Here is a 21,051-nt window from a genome sequence, read left to right on the forward strand (position 1 = left end):
TCCACCAACTGCACCACCTGCACCAACTGCACCAACTGAACGAACTGCACCACCTCCACCAACTGAACCACCTCCACCAACTGCACCACCTCCACCACCTGCACCACCTTCCTTCCTTCTTCTGAGAGCCGACCGGACGCTGCCAAATGTTTCTGCTCACTTTCACGCACCATGAAATATTCACAGCCCGCTGCGTGTCCTGTTTATTATTCATGAGCTCACTTGACATCTCTGAATCATTCACACACACACACACACACACACACACACACACACACACTCGCACACTCGCACACACACACACACACACACACACACACACAGTAAGGACAGTCTGCTGCTCGTGGCCTCACAGGTGACTTCACCTGAGGTGACGGTCACACTGATCTGAAGTCTGCATCAGCTCCATGACAACCATCGAGGACAGGAACAGGAAACTGAACACACTGCACAAGTCAAGTGTTTTCTATTGTTGCTAGGCAACTACCAAATCATCCATACTTTGACTAAAACCTGGACGTAGTCTCTGAGACGTCCCCGCAGACTGTCTCAAACCTGGACGTAGTCTCTGAGACGTACCAGTTTCTGAGTCTCTCAGTGGAGGATTCTGCTTGAACTCTTTAAATGTGACACATCTGGTCCTGATCGGTCATAAACACGGAGACGAACTCGTTTCAGTGTTCCGGGTCTTTAAGACGAGTTTGAGTCCATCTGCATTAAAAGTGTTGATGGAGCATGGCAGCGGTCCCCGGTCTTCAAAGACACACAGGGACGTCCCCGCCTGATGAATGATTACAGACCCTTCACACGTCTGATTTCACATCATGACTTGTCTTTATCGAGCAGATGAAGGGTCACGTCTTCCTGCTTCACTTCACCTTTACGTCTGTACTCACAGCTCAGCAGGTGACGCTCACCTGAGACATGGTTCATGAAGGCAGCACCGTGATGACAGAGTCAGGTGCTGATCTGAAATCATGGCTAATTCTCAGGGAGTTCGTACAGAGTCTGTCATGTCAGTGTTTCAGCTGAGAAGCTTCATGTCACCTCTGACCATGAATGTATGAGGCGCTCTGTCTTCTTCACACGTTGTGTGTGCAGGTCGTTTCATAATTCATAATGAATATGCATGACATCCTCACGAGGCTCCGCCGTATCTATGGAAACCGCTCAGTACAAACTGATGCACAGTATCACAGTTTGTTTGGCTGAAGTAAACTGTTTGTGTAACCTCCATCACCAGCAGCTCCTCCCACCACCACCCACTCACTGTTTCAATGCCGCTCTGAGGAGGTCAGGACGATGCTGATCTGTCCACGAGGACATAGACGTCACACTGACTTTAATAACCGGTCTCTGTCACCGACTGCTAATTAGTAAATAAACGATAACGAGGGCGAGGAGGTGAGAAAGAGTCGAGCTCTTCCAAAACCCTCCAGAGACCTGAGCAGAGTCCCTCCATTCAAACTGTGTCGACTTCAAGACACCCAGAAGGAAAACGTTAAGAAGCAAAGACGGTTCGAACTGTTCAAAGTTTGTCCTAAAAGCATCAACAGACTCCAGGCCATGGATTTCTCTGCACAGGGCAGATCTGACAGGACTGAACAGAACCCGAACCCGAACAGCAGCATTGTGACTTCGTTGTGAAACGAGCTGCAGCCCTGGCTGGGAAATGAAGCCAACAACAGGAAGTCCCCACAAACTGCAGTTCCTCTAACGTCCACTTGAGTCAGTCTCCATAAGTCCCCATGTCCAAATGTCCAACTTCACAGCAGAAATAAACATGTTTACAGCCTGGTTGGGGTTCGATGGACCCAGGAGACACGCTGACTCTTACGTTACGTTACACACTTGATGTCTTGATCCTTCATTCTTAAATCAAAATGCATCAATCACGTCCAAAGAGATTTCTGAACACGGTCGACTCCCTCGTCCTCTTTGTCACCCTCAGCACTCTTCAATGTATTCAGCACTGAGAGTAAAGACTCTAATCTATGGACAGAGTGCAGGGCCTGCCATTTCCAGTGTGACTGGGACTCCCTCTTTACCCTTCAGCTGAGAGACAGGGTCATGGCCCAGATATCAGTCAACGCTGGCTGCAGCAAATTACTTCTAATAAAAGCTTTAGAAAGGCACCATTAACCACAGCGACACAGAGAGAGAGATGGGCCAGAGCCGAGGCAGCAAATCCAATCTGCTCCAATCAAACACCGTCCAGAGAAACAGGCCGGCTCAGAGCCCACGACCATTTCATATGCAACACAAACACCACCTAAAGACAGGGCCCAGACTTTAAGGGTCCAGACCAAGACCAAAGCAGGACAAGACCAGGTCCAGACCAAGGCCAGACAATGTATAGCCTACTTAATATTCACCAGATGTCGTGTCGTGTCTCGATACCTACAGACCGTCGTCATTTGTTTGACTTGTTTCTGTCTAAAGTGTCCTCTGTGTCCGAGACAGAGACGAGACCGTTCTCAACCAGCAACCGTCCAACCTGAATTTCACCGTCATCGTTTCATGATTTCTGCCTAAAAAAACAGAAACCCGGGAAGCTCGGCTGTTTGTTTTCTGTCTTTCTGTTTCCCCTCCACACTCATTATCACTTCATCATGTTACTGCCCTGCAGAAAGACTCGTAATTAGCCGGCTGCCTAAAATTAGCCGTGAAAAGCTGCATCAGCAACGGACAAGTGGAAATTAGTGCCGGACACAGAGGCCAACCAGAGGCTGAGGACAGGGGGACACAAACATCCATTATCCATCATCCTCTGTCTCAGCATGAGCCGACTGACTGACTGACTGACTGACGGACTGACTGACTGACAGGTTTACACACTGTCTGTCAAACGGCTGCTTCATAACTCACTCACATCTTTATCTCCGTCCATTCGTTTCATTTTCTGTGAACAAACAGTTCCTGTTTGCTGTGAGGACTCTGAGGCAGCCAGACGTCTCAAAATAGAAAACAAATAGAAAGTAAATGATTTTTAACCCTGTAGACGCCGACAGCTCAGTGAGAACAACAAGAGACAGACAGAAACAATCAGCTGTGTTCATATCACTGATGGTGATTATGTGATACGATAACAAACCATAGATGTGTATATTTCTGGTTCTGGTCACTGAAGCTCAAACTGTTCCTGCAGTGACTGATCCACAGACCTGAGAGTTCAGCACAGTCCATCAGGGAACAGCTCGTGCTCAGAGTGAGCGCTTCATGCATCTCACTTACAATACGCTGCTCTTTAGTCTCTGAATCAATCCACCGTGGGTTGCTTAAAATTCAAGCAATGCTATTAGCGTGGCTGCGGCTCGTGTTTCAAATCCATTTAATCCACTTAGGGCCTGAGAGGCAGCAGAGAGGGGGAGGGTCCACAGCCACCGCTCGCAGAAATACAAGAAGTGTGAAACAGGAGCAGCTTCATGTGTCTCCACTGAAAACATGGAGTGACAGGCCACGAGTCCACGAGGAGCTCTGAGGACGTAACAGCACACGGCACTAAGTCACACAGCAGCAACTATTTCACTGATTCTGGTGAAACTGGATCATATTTTATGGAGGAAATGTTTTCTGGTTTTCCCTCTGATGTCCTCCGGCTGCTCCGCCTCAACTCTCTGTGATTTACAGAGTTTATGATGGACAGTGAAGTAAACTGCTGACAGCTGTAGCTGCTGTTAGCTCATGTTAGCTCAGTCTGTTAGCTGCTGTTAGCTCAGGCTGTTTAGACTGCTGTTAGCGTCATGTTAGCTCAGGCTGTTTTAGCTCATGTTAGCTGTTATCTCTGTTAGCTCTGGTTAGCTCATAGTTAGCTCAGGCTGTTAGCTGCGGTTCCTAGTCATGTTAGCTCTGTTAGTCGTTCGCTCAGCTGTGAGTCATGTTAGCTCAGTCTGTTGCTCAGCTGTTAGCGTCAGCGGTGTGTTTAGCTCATGTTAGCTCAGTCTGTTAGCCACACTGACCCAGACTGTGAGTCAGTTAGTGTACCACAGCGCTTTTGGACCACCGGGAAGAGAAGAAGGAAGAAGAAGAAGAAGAAGAGAGGAGTAACCAGGCTCAGCAGCTTCTATGACATGATGGCAGAGGAGCAAGGAGTGAAAGGAGGAAGCTGACGGAGAAGCTAAGAAGAAGAAAAGGGAGAGTGGAGCGAGCAAGAAGCCGCCGGACAAGAGTAAATGTGGGACGGACTTTTAGTGGTTGGTGGAGACTTGGTGAAATAAAGCCTGAAAACAGACGCCGAGCTTGGGGGCTGCGATACTTCTGCGGTACTAGGCAGTGAATCAAGCTGTGCTGTGGGACCTGGAGAATAATGCTTTCAGAGTAAATGTAAATCAGTAGTAGGATACTCGAGTACAGCTGTAGCAATAGTTTACAGAGTGGTTGGGAGGGTGAAATCCTTTATGTTTATGGACAGGAACTACAGCGCGATAGCTCGTACAGTTAAAGGAAGCAGAGCTTCATGATGAACGGACCAGCACCGCCGTCATGGTGTCCACGTCAGAGAAACCGAGCCGCGTTTCCGATTTAGGTGGTTAGATCGCTCCTACATGATGCCTGCTTTAGTATAAAAGATTCGACAGGAAGTGGACTTAGTATTACTACGGCACACGAGTATCGACACACATCTGTCACAGTTTTGGTGTGTGTGTGTGGTGATGTGTTGTGTGTGGGTGTGTGTGTGGTGTGGTGTGGGTGTGGTTTTTTGTAGCCTCGAGAGGCGACAGCGCTTGAGTCCAACAGAGGATGAGCAAATTGGTGAGAGTGTTGTTGTATGCGTTTCTGGTCAGCCATGACCTGCTCTCTCGTTCCAACCTTCCTGTCCACTCCCGCCTCAACTCAGGAGGCGACCAGTAGCATCACAGCAACAGTGAAATACATAACGTCCAGGATTTTGACAGTCTGTGGGACGTCCAGAGACTACGGTCCAGTTTTTAGACATGTCTGCGGGGACGTCACGGAGACTACGTCCAGGTTTTAGACAGTCTGCGGGGACGTCACGGAGACTACGTCCAGTTTTAGCAGTCTGCGGGGGACGCAAGGAGACTACGTCCCAGGTTTTAGACAGCTGGGGGACGTCACGGAGACTACGCCAGGTTTAGACAGTCTGTGGGGACGTCACGGGAGACTACGTCCAGGTTTTAGACAGTCTGCGGGACGTCACAGAGACTACGTCCAGGTTTTAGACAGGCTGGGGACGTCACGGAGACTAACGTCCAGGTTTTAAGACAGTCTGCGAGGACGTCACAGAGACTACGTCCAGTTTTAGGACAGTCTGCGGGGACGTCACGGAGACTACGTCCAGGTTTTAGACAGTCTGCGGGGACGTCACGGAGACTGAAGGTCAGGTTTTTAGACAGTCTGCAGGGGACGTCACAGAGACTACGTCCAGGTTTTAGAACAGTCTGGGGACGTCACAGAGACACGTCCAGGTTTTAGACAGTCTGGGGGAACGTCACGGAGACTACGGTCCAGGTTTTAGACAGTCTGGCGGGGACGTCACGGAGAGCTACGTCCAGGTTTTTTAGACAGTCTGGGGACGTCACGAGAGACACGTCCAGGTTTTAGACAGTCTGCGGGACGTCACGGAGACTACTCCAGGTTTTTAGACAGCTCGGGGACGTCAAGGAGACTACGTCCAGGTTTTAGACAGTCCTGGGGGACGTCACGGAGACTACGTCCAGGTTTTAGACAGTCTTGGGGGACGTCACGGAGACGACTTCCAGGTTTTAGACAGTCTGCGGGACGTACAGAAGACTACTTCCAGGTTTTAAGACAGTCTGTGGGGACGTCACGGAGAACTACGTCCAGTGTTAGACAGTCTGCCGGGACACCGATCACAGAGAACACGTCCAGGGTTTAGACAGTCTGCGGGGACGCACGGAGACTAGTCCAGGTTTAGACAGTTGCGGGGACGTCACGGAGACTACGTCCAGGTTTTAGAACGTCTGCGGGGACGTCACAGAGACTACGTCCAGGTTTTAGACAGTCTGCGGGGACGTCACGGAGACTACGTCCAGGTTTTAGACAGTCTGTGGGGACGTCTCGGAGACTACGTCCAGGTTTTAGACAGTCTGACTGAGATCCAAAATAACAAACCTTGGACGAACATGTCGGTCTGTTCCTTTTTGTTTCTGTCAGCTTCAAAATTCACTGCTGTTGTCGGTGTCCTTGCTGAGGACACACACACACACACACACACACACACACACACACACACACACACAGACAGGAGGGGGATGGAAAGCGTTGCACCGTCGAGCTGAAGCCATCATGGGTGGAGGAATATTTGGCCGTCACACTGAATGATTATCAGCTCTCACACACACACACACACACACACACACACACACACACACACACACACACACACACACAGTTTGCCATCTGGCAGTCGTACAAACAGTAATTTAAGTTTATGTTGCATCTGTTACCCAAATCTAATTATTTTCCTTCAGAGAGTCGAAGTGAAACCAGAACTCCAGGTTCTGGTCCTCCAGGTTCTGGAGGTTCAGGATGTTGTCTGGCTTCATGTTTTAAACATTATTTAAAGGTGCAGTGTGTCACATTTACAGAATATAAGATTTATAAAGCTGCTTTCATCAGTTTCTAATCACAGCAACCTCCAGTGGTCGAGATGGAGTACGTGTCCACACACTTTTGGCCACACACCCTTAAAACTAAAGGTAGGAGTCAGAGCGAAGCGGTCGTCCCGTTCACTGAGCTAACGGAGACTCTGATTAAAGAATAAATAAATTAAGAAGAAGTAACGATGACAGGATCAGGAAATGAATGGGCGCTGCCTGCAGTGTGTGTGTGTGTGTGTGTGTGTGTGTGTGTGTGTGTGTGTGATCTCGTATTAAACTCATGCTAAACGGGCTGATTGACAGAAGCAGCGGGCTGAGGCGGCTCCGTCTGTTCCCGTCCCCTCTAATTACAATCAGGGAAAACTCAAAGTGGCAGAACTCATCAGCGAGCCTCGTCTGCGCTCATGACTGCAGCCACAGCCGATACCGAGGCCGCCGCTCAGGACCGCCGGCGAGGACTCTCTGATGTCTCTGGATCCAGACCCGGAGCCGCAGAGGACGGATCGTTTTGTTTGAGCGTGTTTAAATGTCGACAGAAGAATCCTGGACCTGAGCTCAGTGTACTGATGAAGGGTCGGTGGAAGTACTGTCAGTCTGAGGTACTTGTACTTCACTTCAGGTCCTCTCATGCTACTGAACACTTCACTACATTTACCTGACCCAACATCCAGTCATCCATGAATGTTTGTCTACGTAGCTGAAGGTGGAGGCACCACCAGGTGGAGGTGAATACCTGCGTGTACAAATCTAAGTTGTACTTTCTGTCAGCACCTGCAGATTCTCCAAAGAAACTCTGATCCTGTTGAGCCCTCGAGAATAGACAGAACAATACTTATTGATACACAGTGTACAATATGGAAGAGTACTAATTAATTAGTACTATTGATTAAACACGGATGAAAGAAGTTGAAGATGATCTTCTGTAAATCTGACACACTGCACCTTTAATGAATCTGAGAGTGCTCGTTAACAGCTGCTCATCTTCTCAGGAACGAGCCAACATCGGCGTAACCGATCGGAGGACATCTGCCGCGTTAGACGCTCTGAATCAAATCCTGCTTCAACACCATGTCCCCAATCACCGAGACAAATAACATCCAGACGCTGCGATGATCTCGCTGCAGCACAGAGGGACGTCGAGCAGACGACGGCCTCCATGGTCGGAGGAGGTTAGTCTGTCTGCGGTCACCAAACATCTGCTGCTCGCACAGACGGACACGAGCGTGGAGTCACCGCCTGTCTTCAACAGATACACCCAGGCTGTCGGTGGAGGGAAGTGAAGAAAGATGTCCACGAGATCCTGCAGGACCGCTTCAGAGTGTGGACCCCCAACATTTCAACGTCAGGAAAAGCTGAAGCTATCTCCTACCTGAAACTGAAATCACAGTTCGGTACCTGAGTGATTGGACCGGACCTACAACGTGCTGTCAAGTCCATGTGGAGGCAGTTCTGAGATTTCTTTAAAATACTGGAGCTGACTTTCTTCTTTGGTCTGACTTCACTTTAAACGAACCTTTGAATTGTGATTAGAGCAGCGGCGTCTTTGTTTCATGACTTTCAGGTGATGAAGCAGCTGTAATAGTTAATTCAGTGTCTTTGTATCAAACACTAGAGACGAACAACCTCCCCCTTCTTAACATAGGACACCAGCTGCTTTTGTCTTTGTAAATTGTGATGCGTGAATACAAGATCCTGCAGGATACTCCAGGTGTAAAACACAACGGGGGGTCGGCGCCAACACCTGCAACAGACAGAAGGGTGTGAAGACACTTCCTGGAGGGGCGTGTCCTTCAGCAGAGACAGAGGAGTGTCCCTCAGGTATAAAGATCCAGGTGTCCTCATGCTCTGGGTCTTTTCTTCATCTTCGTGTGTTGACTGACCTTTTCTTTGCCGGCAGAAGTCTCTATTTCATCCTTCACCAGCAGCAGAAAATGAACAAGACTTTTTAAGATTCATTCTGGAGGCTTGACACTGATGGAAAGACGTGTCGGGTTACTGCTGACTGTACTGCACTGAAACCACAACAGGCAACAAGAATCACACAGAAACTCTGGACGGAGGAGCTTCCATAAACCTGATGAGAGATCCAGATGTTTGTTCTTTCTGTTCCACATGGGGAGAGAGAGACCTCAATCTCCGAGCGCAGACTGAGATCTGAGGTCAGAACGACAGGAAATCAAAGAAGGTTTCTTATTCAAGTCAAGAGAAGAAGTCACATCTAATTTTCTCTCTGTTTGGGTCAATGGCCACCTGAAGCTGAGAGTGGAGGCCTGTCAGTGTTTGTTTCAGAGCTCCGTCACCGTGACCGGGTGGAGTTCACCATCATGGAACAATCCGGACTGAGTCGGCATCAGTCTGTTTGAAGAGTCAAAGTGAAGTCAGCAGGCGGCTCTGAACTCTCAAACCGCCGCAATAAATCTGTCGGCTGACTTCCTGTCTGCGGCGTCTGTCTGAAACTTATCGCTCAAACTAATTATGTCCAGCTGTACTCGAGTATTTCTTCTGATTACATTACTTGTGATGGACAGCCAATCATCATCCAGGTCCCCAGCAGCAGCTGATCTCACTGCCTAGTCCAGCAGCAGTCAGCCCAGCTCGGCGTCTGTCTTTCAGCCTTTTATTTCACCAAGCTCTCACCAACCACTAAAAGTCAGTCCCACATTTACTCTTGTCCGGCGGCTTCTTGCTCGCTCACTCTCTCCTTTTCTCTTCTTAGCTTCCTCCGTCAGCGTCCTCTTCACTCTCTTCTCCTCTGCCATCATGTCCATAGAAGCTGCTGAGCCTGGTTACCTCCTCTTCTTCTTCCTGGTCGTCCATAACGCCTGTTGGTACAAACCGTCAGTTCGTCAGCTTGGCGGTGAGCTCAGAGCGACGGGTACCCGTCGCTCTGAGCTCACCACCAAGCTGACGGACTGAGCTAACAGCAGCTAACATGAGCTAACAGCAGCTACAGCTGTCAGCAGGTTACTTCACTGTCCATCATAAACTCTGTAAATCACAGAGAGTTGAGGCGGAGCAGCCGGAGGACATCAGAGGGAAAACCAGAAAACATTTCCTCCATAAAATGTTTTCGTCAGCGTCCTCTTCACTCTCTGCTCCTCTGCCATTATGTCCATAGAGGCTGCTGACTGCTGGGCCTGTAAACCTCTTCTCCTTCTTCTTCTTCTTCCCAGTGGTACAAACACTAACACTCCCCCACTGCTCTGAGCTCACACCCCAGCTAACAGACTGAGCTAACATGAGCTAACAGCAGCTACAGCTGTAGCTCACATGACTTCGTGCATTAGGCGTTAGGTAGACGCAGTGCCAATGCACACTTGTTAATCAATGAGCCTCCGTTCCACTTTCAGATTCCTGTTCCTTCCTCCAGTTTGCTGACGCTGCAGAGGAGCTAACAAAAGCAGCGCTGCATAAACTGAAACACACAGAGAGAGAAACCGATTGCCGCCTCATCACAATGTTGCTTTTGTTGCTTGAAGAAAAGCCAAAGAGCAGAAAGAGAAAACACAGCGGGGAGACTGCTTTTATTCACGCCGCCGCCAACACACTTTTCTCCGTCGTGAGCGTGGAGTAATTCCTCCGTGTGAAAACACTAAAAAACAATAAAGTTTATTCAGCTGGGTTGGTACGACACAAACAACTGAAACTATTCTGGGCTAAAGCTGCTGCATCTCCTCCCTGGAAACACACTTCAATGTACACTCATGCATATTTATGGCACACACAGAGCTACACAAACAAATCGCACACATACACTGGAGCTGAAGGAAAAGTGTCCTCGCTCTGCAGGACTACACATCACAGACACACACACACAGGCCTTGTGTCTCTGGTGATTTTTTAATGAAAGCACTGTTGCGTAGAGGCGTTTATTCAAAGAGCAGACAGCAACTTCTCCTCATCTGATTCACACCAGCAATTAAAGAGCAGCCAGATGCCTTTGGGGGAGGGGGCGAGAGAGGGAGGGCGAGACAGCGGAAAAGAGAGAGAGAGGGAGAGAGAAGAGGGGGTGTAGATCAGAGGAAGCATCGAATCGAGAGGCGATCAGGGCTCCTGTCGTGCAGAGAAAGCCTCCTTTGCTTCCTCCTATATGCAGATACACTCGCTGTGAGCTGCTGGAGCGCGACTCTATTGTCACGTCGCGTATCTATTCACGGAGTCGGTTCGTCGATTTAAATACGAGTGCAGAGACGTTTATTGTGTCTTGATCAAAGAGGTGGGAGGAGGAAATGCATAATTTTATCAAGAACTGCTTCGAGCTGCAGATTACTGTGAGAATGACAATACTACACATGTCTGAGAGCGTCACTGCAGTTCAGCATTGTGTGAAAAGATGTTTATTTCACCTGAGCTGCCAACACTGATTCTGACTGCAGCATATAGAGACACACCCTCTAATACCACACATATAAACACTAACTGAATAAATACCACACATATAAACACTAAACTGAATAAATACCACACATATAAACACTAAACTGAATAAATACCACAAATATAAACACTAAACTGAATAAATACCACAAATATAAACACTAAACTGAATAAATACAAAACATAACCACTAAACTGAATAAATACCACAAATATAAACACTTACTGAATAAATACCACACATATAGACACAAACTGAATAAATACCACACATATAAACAGTAAACTGAATAAATACCAAACATATAAACACTAAACTGAATAAATACCACACATATAAACACAAACTGAATAAATACCACACATTTAGACACAAACTGAATAAATACCACACATATACACACTAAACTGAATAAATACCAAACATTTAAACACTAAACTAAATAAATACCACACATATAACAACTAAACTGAATAAATACCACACATAACCACTAAACTGAATAAATACCACACATATAAACACTAAACTGAATAAATACCACAAATATAAACACTAACTTGACTTTTTCAGAATTTAACCACAACCTTTCTCTAATCAGCTTAAAATCAACTGATCAGCATTTAAAACCTGCCATTTACATTACCTAACAAACCTAAGAAACGTATCATGTTGTGATGTGATAATTTATTGCTATGACGTGATATGTTTCAGTGTATAACGTGAAACGTTAAAACACCAAAGTGTTAATTTAAAAACATGACATTTAAATGTATAAATATAATATAAATTATCATGTTTAACATGATCCGCTTCACGTTATAATGTTACACTGATACATTTTTATGTTTCTGATGTGGCAGCAATACGTTTCCGTACATTATGCCCTCATAGTGTTGATAAAAGTGTACATTTCTAACAGTGCACAGTATGTAAAGGTCATTTCTAGGATATACATATACATACTGCAGTGACAAGGGAGATGCATGTTTCTTTTTTTCCCTGGCTGGTGAATAATTTACTACCGTGTGCTTCAACCTTGAGGTGTCCTCCGTGGTCTGAACGTCCACCACACACTGACATTTCTGCTGCTGCTGCCTCATATATAACACCACCCATCCCCTCCCCCATCACTGCCTGTTAGAGAAAACATACATGTGGAGATACATACATCTCCTCTGTGAACACTCCCTGACACACTTGATCTTCAGACAGATTTGTGTTGGTCTGGGAGGTCTCAGGTTTAAATCTGTCCTTCAGCCTGTTTAATACTTTATGGAAGCAGGAGGAGATGTCGGCATCGGATCCACGAATGTGTTCATGCAGAAGAACATCAGCCATGTTAGCAAACTGTCAGAGGCTCCTCGACATGTGTCTCGCCTCTGGAAATGTGTCTTTCAGAGCCAAAAGCTCTGTAGCAGCTTTTTATTTATACGTTGTGGCAGCATGTTGCTGTCTCGTCGAGAAGAAGCAACTCAGACACACTCAGACTGACTGCAGGGTGCTGCTGCACCGCACCTTTGTTATGTTCGGTTTTATTTATTTAGCACCAACGTTACAGAAGTTAGCAGCGTCTTCACTGTATTCTTTATGATTTACAGACTCAACAAGTCCCACCATGAGCAAGCACTTGGCGACAGTAGCAAAAATTTGGACCGACTTTATATTGTTGGAGGAGGAGGTTTACAGGCCCGGCAGTCGGCAGCATCTACGGACATAATGGCAGAGGAGGAGAGAGCGAAGAGGACGTAGACGGAGGAAGCTAAGAAGAGATTTACCAAGTTTCCTGATGGACAGATACCTTAACCTAACTACTAGTTAAAGTAGGTAACCCCGGGATGCCAGGAGCCAAACCCGGCAAGGAAACCACCTCAGTAGGCGGCTGTGTTCACTGTTAGACTGGACACTGCCGGTTCAGAGGTTCTGACACCGTGTTCACTGTTAGACTGGACACTGCTGGTTCAGAGGTTCTGTTGCTGTGTTCCCTGTTAGACTGGACACTGCCGGTTCAGAGGTTCTGTTGCTGTGTTCCCTGTTAGAATACTGCTCACTGCTGGATTGGGAGGTTCTGGTTCGCTGACACTAGCTCATAGTGCAGATTTGAGCTCGACCAAACGATCGTTCTCACAGCCTACAGTAACTCCTATGACTTTCCATCCTAATAAGCCTACAGCAGAATGAAGCCGCCCGGCATCGATCTGTTTTTCCTCAGGTTTTATGGAGGGGGAGGAAGAGATGTCAGATTTTCCCTCAGCTGGTTGGCAGACAACAGCTGGTCTAGACATGAAATCACCAACCACAGGATGAGGCACGCAGAGAGAGGCTGGAGGTGAATGTTCCCGGACCTCCAGCTTTAATGAGCAGAGCAGCAAATGCTGGATTTTGTCTGCAGACTTCAGAGGTCAGCAGAGGTGAGACAGACGCACTTTTACCGTTTACACTGTATCTGCTGCCTGGATTATGTTCACGGGCACGCAAAGGATGTGCAACATTTCTGTACAGCAAGCAGACGGTACACGATCGCTTCCATCGGATCAGATGATCCACATGTACTGCAGGCTGACATCACACGTGGAGATATCTGACCAGTGCTGTCAGCTGACACAGCGACAAAGACCATGTGACATCCACAACGTGAAACTTACCGCTCACGCATTGTCCCAAACCTGAACCTGTTAGCCTTAGCTTCAGTCTGTTAGCGTGAACCTGTTAGCCTTAGCTTCAGTCTGTTATATGGTATATATATTTATTAGGCTAACGTTAGCTGAATTAGCTGCAGTGATCTGAGATCAGGGATCAGCTGTTTGAATAATCTGTGATCTTTGTTCCGTTAGCTGAATCTTATCTCTAACGATTCTGTTCCTCCGAGCTGCCACAACAAGTCACCGCCGCCTTCCTCCTGCTCTCTCCTCCAATTGTGTTTTTCTTACTTCTCTCTCTGTTTTTCTGCCCCTCTCTCCTTTTTCTCTCTCCTCCCTCGCCTTCCTCCCGACTAGTCACAGTGATGAAGTGGCCGGCGAGAAGCCGTCTCTGCCTGTAATCACCACGGTAACTCACGGCAGAGCCGCGGCGCCGGCAACGCGCCATCCATCACCGCCTCTGCTGCTGCAGGAAACTGATATATCAAGATGTAAATATTCTGGCCCTGCTGCTCCTGCCGAGCTCCTCCACTGTCTCCACGGGGGAGGATACAAAGGGAGGAAACAAGGAGGTGAAGGAGGGTGAATCGAAGACGGCAGAGGAGGAGAAGGTGGAAGAATCCAGAGGAGAGATGGGGGAAGGGGAAGAGAGGAAAGCAGGGAGGAGAAACATGAACATAGACCATGACGGCGGTGTTAATCCACCTAATCCAGACTCATTGCCTTCTGTCAGGCTGCAGTGTACACACAAACACAATCCAATATATATATTTATATTTATATATATGTGCACAGCCAACTAACTGAACAAACACAGGAAACAGTGAAGATCAGCCACAGCATGGAGCTGAGGAAGGACTTCCCAAACGATGATTTAAGAGCAGGTGCAGATGGATTCATCTGAATAATGAACAGAAACCTGAAGAAGTTAAACTGCCCCGACTCCCACCATGAAGAACCTGAATAAACTTTTAGTTTGTATTTATTTCAGATGTGACCGACAGCGTCGGGATGTAGGACACACCGAGTGCTGAAGCCGTGACCGAAACAGTCTGAGAGACAGACAGAGAGTTTGTTTGACGCTCACACAGAATAGCCTGTGAGGGACGTCACAGAGACTACGTCCAGGTTTAGACAGTCTGCGGGGACGTCACGGAGACTACGTCCAGGTTTTAGACAGTCTGCGTCTCATCTCTCTGAACATTAGCTCAGTGTCTCTCTGGGACGAGTCTCGCCTGAAGACGTTGAGTCTGTCCCTCAGTTTTTCTGTCAGGAAACAGTCAAGTGAACCCGGGACGTCTCGGACAGTCTGCTTTGACACTTTGTGACCACAGCCGAGTTCATGATGACAAACAGAATGAAGACAAGAGTGTTGACTTACTGTTGCAGAGTCTGCGCTCACTTCAGCGTCTCTGTGGAGACAAAGACAGACTTCATGAGTCTCAAAGATCCTTAAGACTGAATGTGAGCGTGTCAGGACATCTGCAGGCTTCAGCCGTGACATCATGTGCGCTGGTAGAGGAGGTGAGTCTAATAAAACCACAGCGTGATTTACAGCATGACACACACACACACACACACACACACACACACACACACACAGGCGAGCACCAGCTGGGCAGAGCTGACCTTTCAAAATAAAGGTTAAGTAACAGAAACAAAAGCAGTAAAGCGGCGTGGAGAAAGAAAGCACACAAAGAGCTGATGTAACAGCTCAGCACACACACACACACACACACACACACACACACACACACACACACACAAACACACACACACAGTAATGAAATCAGCCAATCAGAATCAGCAGGGAGTGACATCACAGAGCTCGTGAAGTGTGAAACTACAAACTGTAACGAGTCGACGAGGAAGCTGTAAAAGCTGCGATCAGACAGCAGGTCATCGTCCCCAGAGGATGATCCATGTGAATGTGATGGCCGTGATGAAACAGACCCACGAGTCTGAGAAACGTGACGATTAAAAATCGGTACAGATGTGACGATTCACCGGTCGACAGAAAAATTAGTCGCGATTCTTGGCGAATGCGAGAGAAGTAGGATGTGTTGTTTTTCTTACGTTATCTTAAAAAGTCACTGCTCGGTGATTCATTGGTTCAACGTCAGGCGTCAAGTCACGTGACTCACGTCACTACGTCGGTACGGAGACAGAGCGAGGGAAGAAACAGAGGACGCAGTGAGCAGCTTGAAATCAGCTGTGTGGATTCAATATGTTCACAAATACAACCGTGAGAAACAGACTGAACCAGAACAGCATGGAAACACAGAGAGACTGCAACATGCAGCAACACGAGCAACATGCAGCGGCAACACGAGCAACATGCAACACGAGCAACATGCAACACGAGCAACATGCAGCGGCAACATATAGAATCCAAGACCAACAGCCACTCAGCTAACGGTTCATTAGCCTGTAACGGTCAGTGAAGCTGAGTGATGTCACTTCCTGTTCCTGAATGACTTCGGTGCCGTTAACGACGTTCAGCATTAAAGATGGCTGACAGTCATGGAGCAGCATGTGAAGACAAACACACTAATTACTGTTTAGTGTTCAGCCGAGTGAACAGGACACTGTGTTACTGCCAGAGCACGCCATATGGCAACAACAGACCCGAGCCAAGCCGAGCCAAGCCAAAGCAGTTCAGACTAGAACTAACCAGTCCAGCTTCAGCAGCTCCTCTCTGCACTCACACTGGACCAGAACACCAGTGTGCTGGTCCAGCGTGAGGCCGAACTCCACGGAGCATGCCCCATGAGGACTGTCCATCCCTTTCACAGGACTTCTTCTGGACAGTCTTAAAGACGTCTCAGAGACTACGTCCAGGTTTTAGACAGTCTGCGGGACGTCTCAGAGACTACGTCCAGGTTTCAGACAGTCTGTAGGACGTCTCAGAGACTACGTCCAGGTTTTAGACAGTCTGCGGGACGTCTCAGAGACTACGTCCAGGTTTTAGACAGTCTGCAGGGACGTCTCAGAGACTCTGTGTGGACATGACACCACTTATCAGACTCAGAGAAGTCACCTGAGCAGCAGGTGAGCTGTTAACCTTCTCTTTGTCTCTCTTTCCTCTTCGTTCTGTTTTTTTGGTCTCCTTGTTTTCATGATCACCTCCAAACTGACTTGTTATGCAAATGACTGCATAAATCTGCATATCACTTAACGAGATGGTCTCGTGCTACAGAGGCTGATTGGATCTCTGTGAGAGAAATAACTTAGCTCAGTACAGGCTGCACGCAGGATCCTCAGACCTCCCTGCTGTGTTCAGCTGAGCCGTGCTCGGAGATATACTCATATATATATATGCTCATATATTCATCATACTCACATATATATGCTCATATACTCATCATACTCACATATATATGCTCATATACTCATCATACTCACATATATATGCTCATATATTCATCATACTCACATATATATGCTCATATACTCATCATACTCACATATATATGCTCATATATTCATCATACTCACATTATCTATTCCTCTAATTCTTCATACTCACCATATCTATTCCTCAATATCTTCATACTCATCTATGCTCATCTATTCAATATTCATATCACTGTGGGGGTGACGGTGTTGCAGGGACAGAAGTTCTTGCAGTCGGTCATTTATGAAACCTGACACCTTCATAATTAGTGGGACTGAAGTCCACTCATCATAAATATGAACTTCCTCATTGTTGTGAGGGAACATCCTATTCACAACAGCCTCTCTGCTTTTCAACATAAAAGCAGGGACCAGCCTCTCCATTCACAGAACAATTAGCTGTTGGTCTAATGTGTGTTTTTGTGTCGTGTGTTTCCTCTGCTTTGCCTTCGTGTTGATTTAATCACCGGTTGCAGTGTGGGAGCAGGAGGGAGCAGGAGTGAGAGAGCAGGGGGGGCAGCGGCTGATGTACGGCATCCACCCTATTGGCCCACCGTGTTCCAGCAGCTCTCGTATAAATCACTGCTAATGACAACGCGACGAGAGGAGAGGAGAGAGAAAGCGAGAGGAGGCAAAATTACCTGCAGCGGAGAGAAAAGGATGAAACGGAGAGGAGCAGGAGGAGGGGGAGAGGAGGAGGGGGAGGGGGAGGAGAAGCTATTCTGCTAAAATATTCTGCTCCTCGGGATATTTTGTCTCTTTGGGAGTTTGAAAGTATTTCACCTGCCGACAGCGAGAGCGAGAAAAACAGAAATGACAGAGTTCACACAGTGACCTGTCAAAGTAACAGCATGAAGAACACCTGGACATGCTGAAGACATGAAGGACAGAGGACAGACCGAGCTTTGTGTTACTCACACCGGAGCAATGACCAGCATCACACACACACACACACACACACACACACACACACACACACGAGTCTTGTTGCTAAGCAACCCAACAACTCAGAGACCTGTGGGATGAGGAAGTCCGCTCATGAAGGTGCTGATGTGTCGTCTAATTAAGACGAGTCACAGTGACGAGGAGTTTGTCACTGAACGTCAGCTGTTACAAACACAGTCTGCACCGACTCTGGAGTCCAGACATGAAGTTTATTAAAATCATCTGTTACGCTCTCGTTTACGTGAGTTCAGCTGTGCTGTGAAGCCGGCGTGAAGCCGCTCGGCCTGCCTGAGGTAAAGTGGGAGCAGCAGGCCGTTTGGATTGCCACTTACCGAGCACATCACATCACATCACACACTCTGCCCGTCCTCATTGTGCTCCAGGAAAACCCTGATCGGAGCCACTTTCTGCTGCTGCTCGCAGCTTAAACACAGAAAAGTCCAACGTGAAGGAGCTGCAGCTTCAGACCTCTGCTCCTCTTCTGTTATTAGCTGCAGGTCAGATCAGCTGCGGTCAACGTGAACAACACGTGATGACTCGTTTGTTAGCAGACTCAGACTGAGCAGCATGCAGTATGCTAAGCTAAGCTAAGCTAAGCTAAGCTAAGCTAAGCTAATTTGCATAAATGTCAAACTTTTCCTGTCAAATGTTTTTTTTTTATTTCAGCTTCTTAAATGTGACGATTTGATTTTCTCTGTTTTATATCGACGTAAACTCAGCGACTCCACGGCTAAAGGCCAACTCACACCGGAGGCGTACGCGCCGCGTTCACCGGAGCTGATCGCTGCCAGTCTAGTCAATGAGACTCACACAGGGGGCGCCGCGGAGCGTCTCTCCGCGACACGGCGTGAGCTTTCCGTAGCATTTCTATTTTTGGCGCGAGCCGCTGCTAAACCTCGTAAATTTCAAACAGAGCAGATCGCACCAGACAGGAAATCCGACACAGAATCAACATAACAAACTTCCGCCCCCTTTCAAAATAAAACACAATACGCAGTTCATGTTGCTTATCACAACTTCACATCAATGTTACGTCATGACCGGTGGCACCAGGTGATCAAAGATCGATTGAAGGGTCACAACGTCATTTATGACACAACAGATGCTTTTTATAATCTCCTCCACATCAGCTGTTTGTTGTTGTTGTTTTCTTTATACAGTTTATCGTGGGGTCTCGCGTATGTCCAGGATTATCGCGTGAATACGGCCGGCTCGCTCCACTGCCGCAACACGGCTGGCGCGCCCAGTGTGAATTGACGCCGGGCAGAGGACGGAGCTAAAACGCGGCACAGCCGTCACGCTGCCGTAACGCCTCCTGTGTGAGTCCCGTCTGAGCTAACAGCAGCTAACGGACTGAGCTAACAGCAGCTAACGGGCTGAGCTAACAGCAGCTAATGGACTGAGCTAACAGCAGCTAACGGACTGAGCTGACAGCAGCTAACGGACTGAGCTGACAGCAGCTAACAGCAGCTAATGGACTGAGCTAACAGCAGCTAACGGACTGAGCTGACAGCAGCTAACGGGCTGAGCTGACAGCAGCTAACGGGCTGAGCTAACAGCAGCTGCACTTTACCGACAGTGATTTGTGGTGAAACTGGCAACGTTTCTACGGCGATTAATTAAATTACTGCGACATTTCTACATTTGTTTTTGTGGAATTTCTTGAAATTGGCGACAGATAAAAACACGTCCAATCAGAGCAGCCGCCCGGTGTGTGACAGCTCAGTCCGTGCTGTGGAAGCCGTGGGTTCGAGTCCGACCTGCGGCCCTTTCTCGCATGTCGTTCCCCGTCTCTCTCTCTCCACGTTCCTGTCACTCTTCAGCTGCCTCTGTCAAAATAATATCTAAAATAACAAACACGTCCAGTCGTTAATGAACTTTCTGTTTTGAACCTGGCTGATGAAGCTCCCGTCCTCCGTCTTCCTGTCGAGCTGCTGCCTCGACACAAATATTTCCTGTGTGCCGTCAGCTCGCAGAGAAAAATGTAAATTCAACATTCAGCTCGTCTCCGTGCGTTCACGTGTGTGAAATCTTTAAGCAGCCACTGAGCCTGCAGACGATTCAAACACATTTTCACTTCCTCTTATCGCCTCTCTAATTTTCTCTCTCACACACACACACACACACACACACACACACACACACAGCAGTACAGTGATATTCAGCTAAAAGGGGGGATGGTTTAAATTTTAATGACTTCTGCAGGAGGAGGCCGTTCTTTCATTGGAAACACTCGGTGCACGGGCTAAAATCTATAATCCTCTTTATTGGAGGGAGCTCTGTGCCGTCCTCTGGGACGACGTCTCCGTGATGTGCTGTGTGTGTTTGTGTGCGGGGGTGGAGGTGGAGGTGGAGGTGCTGTGAAGCCTCTTTGTTCTCCTTCAGGAATATTTCCCGGGATAATCAGCTGTGTCTCATGGAGACTAATGACGGGCCTGATGGCTTATTCCACAAATCAATTTGACTGTTTCTCACACTGGTCCACGTCATTTCAGTGTGTGTGTGTGTGTGTGTGTGTGTGTGTGTGTGTGTGTGTGTGTGTGTGTGTGTGTGTGTGTGTGGCGGGGAACATGACTCCTCATGAAGCAGGAGAAACAGCTGGTTTATGAGGCTCTGAACGTGAGAGCTGCTCCTCCTCCACAGCCGAGGTGAGCACAGCTCTCGCTCTGACACATGTCCACACGTGGAGACAGATGTCCACACGTGGAGACAGATGTCCACACGTGGACACTTTTTAACAAAGTGCTGCTGTCTGATTTGAAGACACGTCTCGTATAAATCAGTGTTTGCTGACGGTAATCCCCTAAATATGTTCAACACGAAACGAGATCAACGGTTTGAAAGACAGCAGCAGCTCACTCGCTCCTTTTCTCTTCTTAGCTTCCTCCGTCAGCGTCCTCTTCACTCTCTGCTCCTCTGCCATCATGTCATGTACCTCCTCTTCTTCTTCCTGGTCGTCCATAACGCCTGTTGGTACAAACACTCAGTTCGTCAGCTTGGTGGTGAGCTCAGAGCGACGGGTACCCGTCGCTCTGAGCTCACCGCCAAGCTGACGAACTGAGTGTTTGTACCAACAGGCGTTATGGACGACCAGGAAGAAGAAGAGGAGGTA

At 47.8% G+C, this 21,051-nt stretch overlaps 1 protein-coding gene across 1 annotated transcript in view; it reads right to left on the reverse strand.

Annotated features, from left to right (window-relative positions):
* Positions 1-21,051, reverse strand: part of enox1 (ecto-NOX disulfide-thiol exchanger 1) — a 72,082-nt gene that overhangs the window by 32,577 nt on the left and 18,454 nt on the right. Inside the window, exon 2 of the mRNA XM_027291035.1 lies at positions 14,980-15,010. The gene's annotated coding sequence lies outside the window, so the exon portion shown is untranslated. The remainder of the gene's footprint in view (positions 1-14,979; positions 15,011-21,051) is intronic.

This window comes from Larimichthys crocea, chromosome XVIII, assembly GCF_000972845.2.
Source record: "Larimichthys crocea isolate SSNF chromosome XVIII, L_crocea_2.0, whole genome shotgun sequence".
Taxonomy (NCBI): Eukaryota; Metazoa; Chordata; class Actinopteri; family Sciaenidae; genus Larimichthys; species Larimichthys crocea.